Raw genomic sequence first — 18,509 nt, 5'->3', positions numbered from 1 at the left:
AAATTTAGGATCCTATCTTCATTTTCAAGTCCATCATCTTCAGGTCTATCATCTGGTGTATCATCAATTTCCTATCCCTCAAAATGATGACTACACATGATAAACTCAAGTATATGTTGATCATCTTGAAAGACCTAAAAGTTTGTGATATTATTAGGGATGGATGGAATAGCGAACAATTCTACTGAAAATATTTTCAGCTTGGTTCTTTCAATTGGTTGCAATGCACTAGCTAAGATGGCAAGAGCATCTACTACCATGTTCTTTCTTCTTAGAATGGACTTGATGTTTAAGGCCTCAAAGTCATCCAATATGTCCCATACCCTTTTCTTGTAAGCAATTAATATTTTTTTTTTGCAAGAGTATAAGGATTTTACTTCTCATATGACCAATTGGGAATCTCCTTTGATTTTAAGAGTTGTGACTACTTTCTCCAGTGCAAAGAGGAGTCCTCAGATTAATGCCTCATATTTTGCACCATTGTTAGTACACCTAAATTGCAATCGATATATGACATAGAAAGACCTACCTTTTGGGTTCATTAATTTGATTCCTATACCAACTCCCATCTTGCACCTCGAACCATCAAAGAAGAGTGTCCAAATTGCATTTTCCTTTGGTTTTCTAACTCTATTCTTATTTTTCCTTAACTTCTTTTTCACTTGAGCCTTGAATGATTTTTTCTTAGGAACCCATTGTAACTTTCCTTGCATAGGACTTGATGAGTCCCCTTCATAACTTGTAGATAAAGGAAGTGTGTGTTTTTCTTGTTTATCTTGAATTTCCCCTATCAGCTATTTGATTTCTTCAACTTTAGGTTTAGGATGAATGAATATTGAAGTCCATCCTTTACCTTTCACATATCATCTTCTTCTTTGGGCTTTGATCACCCCTGGAGGAGGAGAAGAAAAACCTCCACCATCTGAAGAGGTATCACTGTATGACACATTTAGATCTTCACTTTCTTCTTCTATCTTTTCAACAACATGGGATGAGTTCATAGAATTTTTACTTTTTGTGAGTTCATCTATTGAGGTCTTTGTATCCTTGTTTTTCATCATGTGGGTCAATACCTTTGTAACTGCTTCTTGACATTATGAACATTCAAATTCAGAGTGACTAACTTTTTGTAATCGAATAAATCCTAGAAGGAGGAGAATGTTGGGATCAGCTTCTTCTCCTAAACATTGTAAATTAGTCACCATACTGTCTATGAACTATGTCATGGTTTCACTTTTGGGCACTGGCACCATAGGTTCTTCATTCTGATCTTGAGGTGTATTGCTTGGAACCATATCCAATACCATCACTTTGTATGAACCCAAATTTGATTTTAAGAATGCTATCTCATTCAAGGAATTGTAATCTATGATTATTGTTTTCAATTTGGGCTCAACATCTCTATTGAATTGATTGTTCAGTCCTTTCCATAGCAACCACAATTGAGTGAAGTCTGTAGAAAACTATCCTCTTAGACATTTCATCCATTCTCTGCTTAGAAGCAATCCATACATTTCTAGGATATCCACCACATGTATGTCAATAACATCCTAGATTTGAGGGTCAGTTGTTAACTATATTCGCACATCATTCAATGCACCAATGACTTTTACCTTTGTTTTATCCAACTATATCACCACTCGATTAGAGGGTTGAGGACTAACTCCTAGCCTTTGAGCTATTGATAATGGAATTATGTTACATGAAGCTCCTAAATCAATGAGGCAATTGTGAAGGTTCCTCCCACATATCTTTATGCTCAACAAAAATGGGGGTACCTCAACTTTATCTTTCAACATAGTGGGCATTGCTTCTGCAGCATTTTCTTGCTGCGGCACTGTCTTTTGAGGGAAAACATTCATATTCTTGGAAGCCTTTGTATTATCCAATGTCTTCATAAGAGCTTCTCATTGTTGTGGAAAATTCCATAACATGTCAAACATGGATATATTGTCGTTAGTTTTCTTCAAATCTTCTACTACATTGTACTTTTCAATAGACCAAGTAGGGTTCTTTAGTATTGTTAGTATGTTTACTTGATTTTGATTCTATTGTCCTCCCTGCATTGGTCTTACTGGTGGTGGATTTTTACTTGCTCTTGGATTAAGTGGAGTTGGTTGCAAACTTGGAGGAATCCCATTCGTCAACAGATCCTTTCTATTCCTAAGATTGTATGTATTCTGATTTTCATTTCAAAAGGTAAACATCTCATCATGTTGAAGGTCTGGTTCTTGGCTAAACGTGAATGAGAATTCCTCATTTACTTGTTGTTCCACTTATGTATTCTATGTAGAATCATAAGATTCCAATAGCATAGCATTGAATTGAACAAGAGGAGGATTGTCATTTACTTGTGAGTTTTGATTCACCTCCTGATTACCATTGTAGTACAAACCATCATTGTTAGGCACATTTTGGCTATCATTATACTGATTGATATCAGCTTATTAAACATTTTTGTCATTGTTGTTAGCAGGAATGCTTCCATTATTGGGACCAGTGTTCCATTATCAGTTTTGCCTTTGGAAGCCATTGTTGTGATCAGGAGGATTGAAGTTGTTTCCCTCGCCATTGTTTCCTACATTTTTGTTGTTATTCCCATTGAAGTTCCTTTTGTAATTTTGACCAAAATTGTTGTGGTAGGGGCTAGCATTATTTCTTTGGAAGTTGTTATTTTGTCCTTGTGACAATCTAAGACATGTCAATTCATTGTTCATTTGTGACATAGTCTTCTTCATTTGACCAACTTCCAAAATAAGAATGTTATTTGTTTCCATAGGAACCGTTGCTTTCTATTCAAAGAAACCTATTTTTGGAGGCTCATACCCAGGATATGTTATCGCTTTAGTTTGTGGAGTAGGTTCTTGTTGTAATGGAACTAGGTTCATAGGTATGAACTTGCTAGGCACTGTGGGTGCTCCCATGGGGTATGTTGGTATTGTAGGGACTACTTGTGCTAGAAGCATCATTCCTCCTCCATTAGGATTGGCTTGCTTCCTGAATGTGATCGCTTCTGCAAAGACTTTATCTAATGTTTCAATATTTTCTGTAGGAAGTCTTCTCAAAAAGATCACCATAAGAGGGTCCATAGCATTTAGATAAATCTGAATAACGGCTTCAACTAGTATGGTGTATGGCATTTCTAACTTGTGGTAGGCCAAATGAAAGTGATGGTTGAAGTAGGAAACTGTCTTAGTTGGGTCCCTTTTTATTGATATGAATTGTTGATGTATCACAGCTAGATTGATGACTATTTTGAATTGTTCTACAAATTTTTTTTGAATGTATCCCAATCTCCAATGCATCCGGGTAGCAAATTGACATACCAATTAAAGGCAATTTCCCCCAAAGAATAGGGGAATAAACAAAGAACCATATCCTCATTAGCGACTTGTTTTCAGTTGCAAATTTCTTTGAAAACCTTGACATGATCTTTAGTAGTTCGTGTTTCACCATAGATGAATCTTTGGCAAAACTTCTTAGGATTCTTTGGGAGTTCATGGAGTGCACCTCTCAAGTTTATTGGTGAATCTATATCATTTGCAAAAAAGGCCATTAGAGGGTTTGGTGGACCTAATGGTGGTTTTTGAGGAGTAGATATTAGAGTATGTGGTGGTCCACCAAGTGGTTAGAGTAGAGGTGGAGTTGAGGAAGATGATGAAAGTTTGAATGGAAGTGGTTGAACTCAAGATGTTCCCTTGTCACTATGTGGTTTACAAAAGTGGGAAGCTTCAAAAACTCATGTACACTCGGCATAGACCTTAATGCTTGCTAAAATGGGGATTTTGGATCAATATCCTCTAGCTTGCATCATTATTTGGAGAAAAGTGCACCTATGTAGAAGTACACTTTCTGTTTATTCTAAATTTTGTGCACCACAGAGTTTTGCGCACCTATGCACCTACGAAGCTATGGACCTATGGACCTACATAGCTACGGACCTGTGGACTTGCATACCTATAGAGGTATAGATCTGAATTTGTCAACAACTCAAGAAAATTTTCTAAACTTTTGTGAAGCACAAATTATTGTAGAAGTGTAGAATTCTGAAACTTTAACAAATTTTCTTTCTTTCCGAGAGTCAAAAGGGGGCCCTCCTTCTAGCACCACTTCTGTTGGGCAGTCATTTTACATGAGGTCAATGTCAGGGATCAATCGTACAATTCCTCTCTTGAAAAGCTAATCTTTTTGGGATCAACTCCAAGGTTTAGTATTTGTCTTGCAACGTACCAAAATCTGCTCAATTGAAGATAAATGTGATTGTTCATGAGGAGGCTTTTGCTAGTTCTCCTATGATCTTAGAATGAAATAAATCTATTTTTTATCTCAAAATAACACACAAAAGAACAATATTTTTTGCATTTCCTAGTTTTTCAATGAATGTGATTTTAACAATGCAACTGAAATGAATTCTTATTCTAACAAGGGGTTAGCAAAGAAAATAAATAAATTGAAAGAAAATAACATGAAATTTAAATAACTTGAAATTGAAATCCCAAATGGACATAAGCTATAGAAAACAACACATTGTGAGTTAAATTTTTGAAGAAATTGGTAGGAAACCAATGAAAATAGGAGCAGTGCTTCCTCGAATCCACTGATGCAATCCTCATTGGGAAATTTCAATAACTGAATGATATTTCACTCTTCATCAAATTGCAAGGCCATGGAAAGTGCACTCATGTGAGACAAAAAGTTATGTAGGCACAATTTGATGATCTCTCCTCAAGCTCGTTACATGAATGAAATTCATAAATCTGTAGCAAACACCAGAACTAAAAGATCACACAACCAGAAATAATGCAATAAACCTTTGGTTGAATCACAATATCATGAATAAAATCCACAAAAATATGACACATTTAGGCAAGAATGACTACACTCCAAATGCGAGCACCAAAAGCATAATTTTATTGCATAATAATAGTGGCCCTTGTTACATTTTACAATGGGGTATTTATAAGAAATCATCTCCTCAATTTGTGTTGAGAGTGAGAGATATCTTCATGAAATAAAATTCTTTTAAAACATTAAAGCAAACTAAATATATACAAACTAACCATTAATCTGGTGCTTAGAGGGACTCCATCCATATTTTATTCATTAATGGGATGCATGAGCCCTTTACTTGTCAAAAACAAAGAAAATATGAGAGAGAAAGTAGGAGGAAGTCATCAATCAAAGTGGAGGTGCATGGTAGCACCAAAAATAGAAGTTGATCCTTTACTAGGCATGTGTTGGAGTTAAACTACCATCAAAATATGCTCCTGATGCATGGAAGGTGCTATTTTTGGAACTGGCAGTTAATTATCAGTGCACTTTTGAATTGCAAAGCTGCAGACCTATGTACTTGCACACCTATGAATCTATATGAAAATGAAAAATTGCAGACCTACAGAGATACATGAAAATGTGAAGCTGCAGACCTCCAGACCTGTGGAGCTACGAACCTCGACAGTCTCAAAATCTCAAAATTTTACTAAGTGTCAAAATTGAAATTTTGGCATCTTTGTTTTGTTCTTCTTCATCCCAAAGCTATGTTTGGATGTTTGCCCTTGAATTTCTCTATCATCTCAATAATTTTGGCCACATCTGGAAGATCTAAAGCCTCATATTTAACCTTTACCTTCAATCTATAGTTGTCCACCTCAATTTGAGTCTCTACTAAATCTCCAAGTTTGGTGTCCAACTCTAAAAATGCTTCCTCTTTCCTAAAGGCTTGCCTAATATCTTCATCACTAGATGCTTCCTCTAATATCTTCTTGAAATTTTCTACTACTACCTCAACTAGCAATACCTTCTCTCATTCCTCATCTTCAAATATGTCCAAGCATACATCATTGTACAACTTTTTTGCTTCCAAAATTTGCTCTCGAGCTTGGTCCTTGAGCTAATGGATCTCTTTGTGTAATGTTCCCATTACTTTATTGCCATTTTCTATCTTCTCTATACAATCATCAATCAAGTCTAGCTCTTCTCTGGTATATACATCGATCAAAGTGCGGTACCTTTGCCCTTTTATGGCCTGTAGAGTTTGCAAATCCTTGATCCGTGCCCATACCTCATCCATGATACTGAAGCCCTGCCTCAAAATAGCTATGATTTTATTCATGTTCTCTTGTGTAGCATGTAGTAACTTCAAATTTTCTATGATCGTGGTAACACCTCTTTCATCAAGGCTTTCTCACCATTCATGACAAGCTCTCAAAAATGGATTGAGCCATACACCTTCCCCTTCTCTAAGAATGGTATTTAGAGTCTCCTTGGGGTGCTTAGGATCAAGAGGACCAACAACCTTGGCTAGATATTCCTTTAGCATCTCAACTTGCCTTTGAAGAGTTTAGAGTTCAATCTCATCCTACTCCATGTGCCTAAGAACCTCTTTGTCTCCCATAGTCATCACCTGTCAGGTTGAATCCCGTGTAGGCTTTCCCAACATAACATCCTTCACTTCATAATCCTCCAAACTAATAGCTTTTGCATCTGTACCTTCAGGAGGGAGAGCCACTTGTGCAACTAAATCCTAGTTCTATATGGTAGTGACAAATGCAAATGGCATGGCATCATGTAATGGAGACTCAGTTTTGTTTAAGATCTCTGCAATATCACAAATATCATCCTCTAAAGCATGGAACTAAGGCTTAGCACTCCTCATAATCTCTTTTTGGAACCATCTTAGAATGTGGTTCTTTACAACCTCAGCTATTGATGGTGAAGGGCTATGTTCAACTACGTCCTTCCCTATATCACTCTTACTTGGAGTCATCTCATTTTGTGAGGATTCTCCTTCTATAACTTCAGTCTTCGTAGATCATGTAGCTTGCTCCTCAACATCATGGGGAGGTTGTTGCACATATTCTACTACCTATCCCTCTTTTGACACTTCATCAATAGCCCTTGGCTTTGGTTACTCCTGTGATGATGGTTCCTTTTGAACCTATTCCTCTACTAAACTTGGAGGTGGGGGAGTTACTAAACCCTTATCTACCACCGTAACTTGTGGTGAAGATGGAGGAGTGAGACCAAGAACTTGTGTTTCTAGTGGCATCTACATCTAGTCTTCCTATTGGAGTTCACCTATAGGGGTATCTCTGATCTTATCTCCAACCAACTCTATACCCATAGGCATGAAATCAAAATCTATCATGGAGAAAACATCCTCACCTTGCTCCCTTTGCTCATTCACCCACTACTACACTTCATCTTCTAAAGAAGATAGTTCTGGAGGTTCTTTTTGGGTGGGTGGCGAGGTACTCATGGCACTCTTTTTTCTTTCCAACTTTGTGGCTTTTGTTAGTTGAGTTCTTCCTAGTAGGGACACTTGCTCCTCCTCCTCCTCTGATTTTGTTTCTTCCTCATCTATTTCTTCCTCTAAAATGGTTTCAAGAATAGATGGATTAGGCACTAATCTTCCACTAATCCTTTTCCTTTTCTTTATCTTAATCTGTATTCTCTTATGTCTCTTTAGGACAGAAGGAGAAATGGACTTTCCTTCTACAGGAGGAATGGAGGTCTCTAGAATTTCTCCTTCTCCTTGTTGGCTTGTCACAATAGGAGGCAACTAAGGTTCATCCTGGATTTGAGTAATTTTAATATCTTAGGACTCTTGTGGGCTCTATTCCTACTACTAAGGAGACACAAGTTCTACAACACGTACTGTCTAAATCCTCTAAGTTGAGGTTCTCTTCCTCTTTCTTTTCCTTTTAGAATGGTGATAATATCCCACTGGGTGATCAAGCTGGTAGACTATCTCTGGCCTAATAGGAGACTAGAGTGCAAAGATAGGAATTGTGACTTTTCTTTCCTTACCCCTTTCTGGGTCAGCATGTGTATGGAAGATTACAGTATCAGGAATTGGGTCAAGTGGAAAAGGTTTCTTGATCTAATTCTTTGTCATTCTAATGACAAGCCTCGCTTGATGATTTATGTCATCTCCTTCATCTCTATCAACTTTTACATTCAAAATGGGTCTTTCACCAACCTTATCTACATTGAACAGGGGATCTAGTAATTCCTTAGAGTCTTGTAGCCTTATTTCATCAGGGATGGTCAAATGGAGAGCCTTTTCTGCTAGATACAAAGTCATCCTACGATAGTCTCTAATGTGGACATCGTAGTCATTTGTGGCATTCATCCAATGATCTTCAATAGCATCCTCATGATAGAAGTCCTTTCCTGCAAGATTCTCTACTTTTTCAACATTATCAAAATATGGCTGAGGAGAGTTGTATTCTTCAAAGGGATAGTTCTCCCCTTCCCACTCAAAGGTTTGAATATCCTATTTCCTCTACACCTGATATGCTCCTATGACCAATGGCCATGTCCAACAAGGTCTCTATTGTCTCTTGATCCTCTCATAGGCTGACTCAATCTGTCAAGAAATTTCCAATAAGACCATCTTATCACTTGGATATCTTGGGAACTTCTTAGGATTGATGGATGCACCACCTATCCAAATATGCATGAATGTCCTAAACTGGATGAAGTAGGCTCCAAGAGCTATGATCTATTGTTTAGCTTCATTGGATAACCTCTTCCCATAATCTCCCTCAATGAATCAAATGATCGCAAAGATAAACGCATCATTCACAATTTTTTACTCCCTACTCTATGCTGAGAGCTTCTTCTTCACCAATTGAGGGTAGACTATGACTAGGCATTGGGGTCCTACATACTACCTTTCCTATATGGCCTAAGATAATTTTTTTCCCTTGCTACAAGTAGGTACACCATATAAGAAGTCATATAAAACTTCTTCTTGTCCTTTATCATCCTCAGCTACTCACACAAGTTTTTACTTAGTGTGGTGGGCCAATCAAGTGGTATCTTTGCATGCCTAATGGTCTCAATGAAGTTGACCATGAATGGAGTGAGATGACCCGCTATAGGTAAGCCCATGACTCTTCTTAGGAGAATGATAGAGTATCCTATGTCATCCTTCATGTATCCCCAAGTCATATCTACTTTGTTGATTGTCTTTCCCCGAGGTGGCTTCTCAATGAGGTATGAGGAATGTATGATATCAATGGCGTCTTGGTGATGCTTCCTATACCATCTTTTAGCTGCTTCATAGGAGAGTCAGAAGAACTGATCGGCTCTAAGAAAATGGAAGACTCTCTCAATGTTATCAGGTCACAGATCCAATACCACTTCTCCGATGAAACTCTTAGCTAGCCTTTCATCAGGAACAAAATGTTGAGATAGGGTCATGATTAATTTAGCTAACTATACAGTCCCTGGATGTGATGCTGCATTCACCAATCTGGAATGGATCAGTGCAAACATCATGGTTGAACTTTCTGTTAGATTGTTGCAAACTCTCAAGAAATTTCCCAAGTTTGTGTGTTCGAGGTCAATATCTTTGATCTCAGTGTAATCATCATGTAGCCTCAACTTTGAGGGTACTCCTTGGAACTTGAAAACTACAGGTTTTGGTGCTACTCCAAACGTGGATGCCATCTGATCATGTTGCTTGTACATTGTGAGAAAAAACATTATTAGTCTCAAGATAGTGCAAAAACATAAGTAAAAAAAATGTCCCCCTTTGGGGTTTTAAAACTTATATATATATATATATATATATATATATATATATATATATATATGTATGTATGTATGTATGTATGTATGTATGTATGTATGTATGTATGTATGTATGTATGTATGTATGTATGTATGTATGTATGTATGTATGCATATATTATTTTATTTTATTTTTATTTTTAAACTTTTTATATTTTTTTTATTTTTTAAACATTTGCAAAATAAAACTAAATAAAATAAAATAGGGTGCACTAAAAGTGATGTTGCATGCACACCCGAGGGTAGCACCACATTGCGCTATTGCGAGTGCACCCAAGGGTTGCGCCATGCAGGCACCTCTACGTGCACACCTAAGGGAAGTGTCAAACGTCCCCCCTTTGGGGTTTTAAAATATTTATATATATTATTAGTATAATTATTATTTTATTTTTATTTTTAAACTTTTTATATTTTTATATTTTTTAAACATTTTGCAAAATAAAATTAAAAAAATAAAATAGGGTGCACTAAAAGTGATGTTGCGCACGTGCCTGAGGGTAGTGCCATGCTGTGCTACTGCGTGCCCACCCAAGGGTAGCGCCACACAAGTACTGTCATGCACATGCAACGTGCAAACACCATCGCGCGAGCACCTGAGGGCAGTGCCATGCACACATAAAAAAGGACGCTATTGTGCACGCATGCCTAGAGGGCACAATGTGTGCGCGCACACCCAAATGGGGCATTGTGCGGGCATGGAAGGCTAGTGCATGCACGTTATTGGGGGGGGGGGGGACTTACCCTACCGTGCTCCTTAAGTGAAACCAGTGAAAAAATTTTGAGAGAAGAAAGGGAGTGGACCGGGGCTTTATAGCCCAGTGTTGGGTTGGGGTGCACGCGCATTCTGCCCGCGCGCGCGAGAAACTTTTTTTTTTTTTTTGAAACTTGCATTTCAATTTTTTCCATTTTCTAATTTTTTTTTGTGTTTTTTGACTCTTTCTTTTTTTTGTAATTTTTTCAATTTTTTTTAATTTTTTGTGTTTTTTCAATTTCAACTCTAGAATTATAACTTTTAACCAAATTTTCTTCTCTTGACACTTGAACTGTGAGTCCAAGAGTAAAAAAAAGTAGGGGGTCCCCATTCCTAGCAAGGAATGGGGTGTGTGTTGTGGACACCACAACACTACTAGATCATTGAAACTCTCCCATTCATAAAATCCATCAAATTCCTATCTACATCTCCTTCTCCTATCATTACCCAAACCCCATCTAATGAACCTCATGATTCCATCCTCCATATACCCATACCCATTGAAGAACCTATAAACCTCCATATCACCTAGGGTGTCTTGTAGGAGTGTGGAGGTCATGAATCTACACTTTTATTTCTTGAAAAGGTACCAAAAGCCCATTCATATCTCTATTTTCCTTTGTGGTCTCTTTGTTTTCAATTTATGCTTTGTATCTTTTCTAAGCCCCAATTGGGCTTTTTTTCCTATCTTCCAACTATCATTCCAATCTCATCCATGCCTTGTTTAAGTCCACTAAACATATAAGAACCATTGGTTTTGTACCTTCAATCAACCACTGCAACAAGCAACTCATTGTTATCAAATCCCTTATGTTAGTGTATACAAAATAGTGCTTATGATGAATAATGATCAATAAAACATTCAATGACCTTCATGTCCTTCTTGTGTCTTCTTTCCCTTATATGATCTTCTTGTCATTCTTATGCCTTATTTTCATTTACAACATTATCTCTTATTTCTAACAATGCTCTTTACTATTTTACAGGGCTTGTCGAGGGTTGAAATTTCCCAAGTTGGTGATGGCATGCTTTCTATCATTAGATTTGGCCTTGAAAGCTTCATGGTATCATATTTTTCACACCTATCAAGTTTATAATTTGAGTTGAAAAAATGATGTAATTTTTTCTCATCTCTTATGTTATTATTATTTTTCTTTAGGACACCCCATGTATCTCAAGGTTCTTAGGTGAAAAGCAAAAGAAATCAGCAAGGACACCCAAACCCAAAAATATATTAAATACAAGTCAAGTTTATATTTTGAAATTTATTATGAAAAAATTTATATACATATAATCAATATTGATGAATATGTGCTAACTTTTTTTTTGAATATATGTAGAAATAATTGAGTTTTGTAGAGTTGGTGAATGCACCTGACTCTATTGATGTCTAGGACAAGGAAGAGGTAAAATTTCATATTTTCTTTCAATTAAATTTCATTACTATATCATAACATGTTATATTTTTTCATCAAGGAAATTATAAAGGCTACCTCATTAGTGGTGTTTCCTTTTATACATGTGTTCTATTTACATATTAAATAATTTCATTTACAAATGAGTGCATGAATTTTTTAGTTTTATAGTAATTATCAACAATGTTGGGTTATTAACATGGTTTAGGAGACTCAAGCATCAAATATAGGGTCAAATACAAAAAAGGATAGAGGTATGCATGTAGATACTTAGTTGAATCCCTCTTGTGATCTCATTTTGTATTGTTTGCACATGTATGATAGAAATCCCTAATACCTACATCTATAATGCTAACATTTGAATCACTTACCATGAAGGTTGTTTCTTACACCAGCATTGATTCATCGGTGCTTATGCATCCTACTAGCATAGGAGATCTATCTCAAGTTGTAGTACATATTTAATTTTTTACTCTTTTTAGAAATCCCTAACACCTACTCTACAACTCTAATATTTAATCACTTACCATGCAGGTTGTGTTTCATAGCAACATTAATTCATCCGTGGTCATGTCTCCTACTAGCATGGGAGATCTAGCTCAGGCTCTTGTTCTTTTTTTTTACTCTATTTATAAATCCCTAAAACCTATATATAAAACTCTAACCTTTTATTACTTACCATATAGGTTGTGACTCATGCCAACATTGTATCATCAATGTTTGTGCCTCCTACTAGCATGGGAGATCCATCTCAGTCTCTAGTTAATATTTGTTTTTTACTCTATCTAGAAATCCCTTAACACCTATGTATATAAATATAATATTTTATTCCTTACCATACAAGTTGTGCCTCATACCAGCACTATTTCATCATTGGTTGTGCCTCTTGTGAGCATTCGTTGATCAGTACTTGTGTCTCCCATCATCACTCTACATCATCATTTTGTTAGAATTCTTCCCCATCCATAAAGGAGCCCATTACCGTTATCATCTAGTCTAAGTGTGAAAAAAATATGTGAGGTAATCAACAACTCAAATAGCAATAATTTACAACCCAATTTTTATTTATTTTCATATTATTTTTAGATAAGATATTTGATATAGCATTTTAATTTTTCTTGTGTAAACACCCGGTGAGCCACATACTGCATCAAAGAGACTCAGTTTTGATGATCCAACATAGTGATAGATATTGATAGATATATACATATGTAGTTGTGATGAGTACATAACATTGATATATATTTGACATTTTTATTATATATATTCAACATTTCTATTGTGCACATTTGACATTTGTATTGTACACATTTGACATCTGTATACATTTGACATTTGTGTGCATTCCACATTTGTATTATAACTATGAGACATGACATCTTTTTATAACTATATGATTGATATGGCATAATATTTTTCATTTCGATATACATTAAACTTGAATTTCCATCCAAATTTTTTATTGTGTGCATACAAAGTTGTACTTCATCTTACTTTATTGTAATTAATCAAACACATGAACATTCATTATTCTATATGAAAAATGTAACATGTTAATCAAATTTAGTGTAACATGTAATAAAACTCATATGTGACTCATTTTATGTAATAATACATGAAAATTAAAAATATGGAATGATTTCTATATTTGTGTCAAAATATTAAAATTGTACACTTATTTTTGATGTATTTCTAGAAGCCCTTATCTTATGGTTTGATCCCCATTTGGCATGCATACTTAAGCCAACACGGGAAAGGATCAACCAAGGTAAGTAGGTGCTCTTATAATGTTTTGTAAGAATTCTTGAAAACTTTCCATATTTGTCGTCTTTACATCAAAAGTTGCAATATGGAAACTTTACATATTTTTCTTAAAGAGTGGAAGGCCAAAGATTTTTTGGAATATTTATGATGTAAAAAAGCCTCAAACTAACACTTACACCACAAAATGGTCAAATAAAATCAATTTTAGTGTTACTAGATTGAGTTACTAAAGTAATTAGCCTTTCAATGTCACCAATGTTGCTTAGAGACCCTTAAGGACGCTTTGTGTAGAGTGATCAATAATGTCTGAGGGACTCTGTGAAAAAAATGAGGTTTACACTAGCCTGAATCAATCCAACTAGAGCTAAAATATAAGATAATTTGATCCCAAGATAAACAATTTGAAATTTACACAACCTTAAGAAATACTACAACTTTTGGCATTAGAAAAGAAAGAGATGCCAAATCCAAAAAAAAAGCTAGATCTCCTATAAATAAGATATATTATTGTAAGCCTCAATAATGTCATCATGTATAACCTAACCAATTGTCAATACCTTGCATGAGCTCAGAGAGATGCCTACTCAAAGATCATTGCCCAATGTTTCTTAAAGACCCTTAGGGACACTTCTATGTAGTGTGCTCAATAATGTTTAAGCAACTTTGTGGCTGAAATGAGATTGGAACTATCCTAAACCTAGCCAATTGAAGCTAACAAATAATATGGTTCGATCCTATGATGAAGAGTTTGAAATTTACTCAAACTTGCTCATTTGAACTGAGCAACAAAGCAACTTTTGGCATTAGGTGAGAAAGGGATGCTAATTCCAAAAAATTTAATATTGACATAGCTTATTGTAGAACTCAATAATATGATCTTGTAGCACTTGACCAATTGTTAATACCTCACAAAACCTTGGAAATATGTCTACTCAAATATCACTGCCCAATGTTGCTTATAGACCCTTAGGTATACTTCTATGCAGTGTGCTTGATAATGTTTGGGGGACTTCATGTAAAAAATGAGGTTGACACTAGCCTAAAAATTACCAACCATAGCTAATGGAGAACATAATTTGATCTAAGGATGAATTGTTTGAAATTTAGACAACCTTGCTCATTTCAACTAAGCAATACTATATCTTTTGACACTAGGCAAGAAAGGAATGCCAAATCTAAAAAAAGTTAGATCTCCTAAAAATGAGATAGGTTATCATAACCCTTGACAACATGATCATGTATAACCTAACCGTTCATCAATACCTTGCACAATCTTAGAGATATCTCCACTCAAGGATCACTTCCCAATGTTTCTTAGAGAGCCTCGGGGATGCTTATGTCTAGTGTTCTCAATAACATCTAAGGGGCTCTATGGCTGAAACAAGGTTGATAATATCTTAAACACAACTAACTAGAGTTAGTGGAGAAGGCAATTTAATCCCAATATGAATAGTTTGAAATTTACACAACCTTGCTCATTTGAACTGAGGAACGTTGCAACTTTTGGATTAGGTGAGAAAGGGATGTCAAATCCAAACAAAGTCAGATCTCCTAAAATTGAGATAGGTTATTTTAACCCTTAATAATGTAATATTGTAGCACCTAAAAGATTGTTAGTACCTTGCATGAGCTCAGAGATATGCCCACTAAAATATCATTGCCCAACATTGCTTAGAGACCCTTAGGGATGCTCTTATGTAGTGTGCTTGATAATGTCTGAGGGAACCTATGGCCAAAGAAAGGATGGAACTAGGCTAAATAACAAAGAAGATGATTATATCCCAGGATGAACAATTTGAAATTTACACAACCTCAATCATTTAAACTAAGAAATACTACAACTTTTGGCATTAGGCAAGAAAGGGATGCCAAATCCAAAAAAAATTGATCTCTTAAAATAGAGATAGGTTATTGTAGGCCTCAAACAATGTGATCTTGTAGCACCTAATCATTCATCAATACCTCGCACGAGCTTAGAGATATGCCCACTCAAAGATTGATGAATGTTGCTTAGTAACCCTTAGGGATGCTTTTGTGCAATGTGATCGATAACATCCAAGGGACTCTGTGGAAAAAAAAATGTTTGGCAATGGCCTCAGCTTAGAAAATAAAAGGTAATGGAATATTTGATTTGATCCTAGGACAAATGATTTAAAATTTACACAACCTTGCTCATTTGAACTTAGCAATAGTACAACTTTTGGAATTAATTGAGAAAGGGATGCCAAATCCAAATAGAGTTGAATCTCTTATAATTGGGATTTCTTAATGTAGGCCTCAATAACACAATCTTGTAGCACTTGACCATTCATCAATACCTCACATGAGCTCAAAGATATGTCCACTCAAAGATCCCTGACCAATCTTTCTTAGAGACCCTTAGGGATACTTTCATACAAGGTGCTCGATAATATCCAAGGGACTTCATGGTCAAAAAAAGTTTTGTAGAGAAGATGATTCAATACCAAGATGAACAATTTGAAATTTACACTACAAGGAAGAATGGTCTAAGTGTATAAAGTTGATGCAAGATTATAGTAGCCAGTGATTTTCCTTAACAAGGGGTAAGTTTTTTATTTTAATTAAATTACTATATATCTTGAATTAAAGGTGTAGATTGAGAAAACCAGTCCTAGAAGTGATTAGAGAGTGGATTTCTAGAAGGCCTTAGTTTTTGGGAGAAAATGGTGAGGCTTTGATGGTTAGGAATGTAAACAAGGCCAAGGGGATGTAAACCTTACTTAATTTATGGTTTTGATACCTAAGTAGATATTGTACAAAGTTGTAGAATCAAGGGTTAAGGATAACAAGTAGATGCTTTGTAAAAGTAGAATATTTTAAGCCTCAAAAGGGGTGCCATAGTGTGATAGTAAGGACATGATCCAAAACATCCCTATCCACTCTTTTGATAGATTGTATATGTTAGCCTACTTTTAGTATCCAAGATTAAAATTGTTAAAATCAAGCTCCATAAAGGAATCCTCTCAATTCTTTTCAACACATTATAATGGTTTCAAGAGAATAATGGTTGTGTAAAGCATTACAAAGAAGAAGCATTAGAGAGGGTAACTGAACTTGAACTTCAAACCTCATGGTTCAAGTTTCAAAGTTCAAAGTTTGAATTTTCATCATTTGAGGTCATAGGTTCAACGATATAGGTTCAGGTTTGATTTAAAATTTTAGGGTTCAAGTCTAAAGTTCAAGTTTACTAGTTCAAGAAGTTTAGGATGACAAGTCGTCATATCAAACTTAAACCTTGAACCACATAGTTAAATGTTCAAAGTTCAAAATTGGGCCGATCACTTCAAAATTTCAACTTCAAGGTTCATGGTGCAAGTGTCCAAAGGTATAGATCTAAATTCAAGTTTAGAAGTTCAAGTATGAAGTTCATCTTCACTTCTGCAAATTCAAAAATCTAGGTTAGCGCAAATTCAATGGTTCAAAGTTTACGTCTAGAATCAAAATTCAATAGCTTTGAGTTTAGAGCTTCAATCAAGTTCATAAATTTAAGTTTGAATTTCAAAATGAAAATCTTAGAAAAAAAGCCTTGGTGTGGGGGCAATATCTCCTAATTCAGCCATTGGATTTCTCTTCATTTTTGATATTTTGTTGAGGCAAATTTCCTAGATTCTCACTAGAGAGATTGGAAAAATTTTATTAGATGTAAAAGTTATTAATCTTTAAGTATAACCTATCAAAATAGACTAGTAGCCTCAACTTTTCATATTGAACTTGAACCTTGAACCACATTGTTCAAGTTCAAAGTTCAAGTTCACTAGTTTAGAAGTGTATATCCAAGTTTAGATTTAAAATCCAAATGTGACCCAAGATTCTCAAACCATAAATCTATTTTAAACTAATCATGGTTTAAAATTTGAAGTTCATAAGTTCAAGTTCAAAAGTTTAGATGTGCAAATTCAGGTTTGCAGGTTCAAATTGTTTAGTTTTTAACAACAACCTGTAATAGTATATTTTCTAAAAACTAAAAAATACTGGTCTCAATGTGGGGGGAAATATATTTTAGCTCCACCATTGGATCTTTATGATTTTTGGATATGTTGTCCAAAATAAAAATTTTTACATAATCAACAATGCAATCTTTATAATATGTCTAGATTCAAAATTTATAACCGCCTATATGCATATCTACCAAACAGACTAGCAACCTCTTACTTTGATAGAAGATATATTGGAAATAAATAAATAATTAATCCACATCAATGGGATTGAAATAACGTAGAACATACAAATTTATTTTCCTACGGTGTATAAGAGCCCAAATGGTAAGAATCATATGCGGATTATTTTGACATGATAACAAAGTGTTGTTTAAATGGATTTTGGTCACATGTGAAGAACATATGCATGTTAGCCTAGATTTTGAATTAAATATCATTTGACAAAGATGGAGATATTAAAATATTGTTTCATTTTTATAACCAAATATTATAAAGGGATTAATTAAAGTTTTAGAAAATATTCAATTTTTAGGAATCAGTTATGGACGGGAAACCAAAATCTTCCAACAAAGATTACTAATTGGAGAATGCTTTTGAAAAAAAGGGATTCTTCTTTTTTCGCAAGACGTGAGGCTACTAGGGGAGGAGCATATATTCTATTTATAGCAGGGAAATAGGGGAATATTATTTATTTATCTGCAAAGAGTTCAATTGTAATCACAGGGATAGAGCAATCACATGGTTTCTTTTGTTATGTGTTTAAAATGAAGAGAAGTTTATATTTATCAAATTTTTTGGTCTGAATGTATCTTTGTTGGATTGATACTAATCATGTGGTCATGTCTTTCATGTTTTGGATACATTCCTGTAGTCATTTATGTTTGTAGAATAAAATAATGTTTTCCTTCATTTTCTCTCCAATGTAAAGAAGGATTGAAGAAATGATCTTGTGGCTATTTGTTTGTCTCTTTCTTTTTATTCTAATTTGTAAATCTAGCAACCACATTCATTTCATGTTTATGAATGAATGTTAGAAAA

The sequence above is a fragment of the Cupressus sempervirens genome, chromosome 5 (genome assembly GCF_028749045.1).
Source record: "Cupressus sempervirens isolate cs-2001-9-10 chromosome 5, ASM2874904v1, whole genome shotgun sequence".
In the NCBI taxonomy this organism is placed as follows: Eukaryota; Viridiplantae; Streptophyta; class Pinopsida; order Cupressales; family Cupressaceae; genus Cupressus; species Cupressus sempervirens.
Note: the sequence above shows the minus strand (reverse complement) of the source record.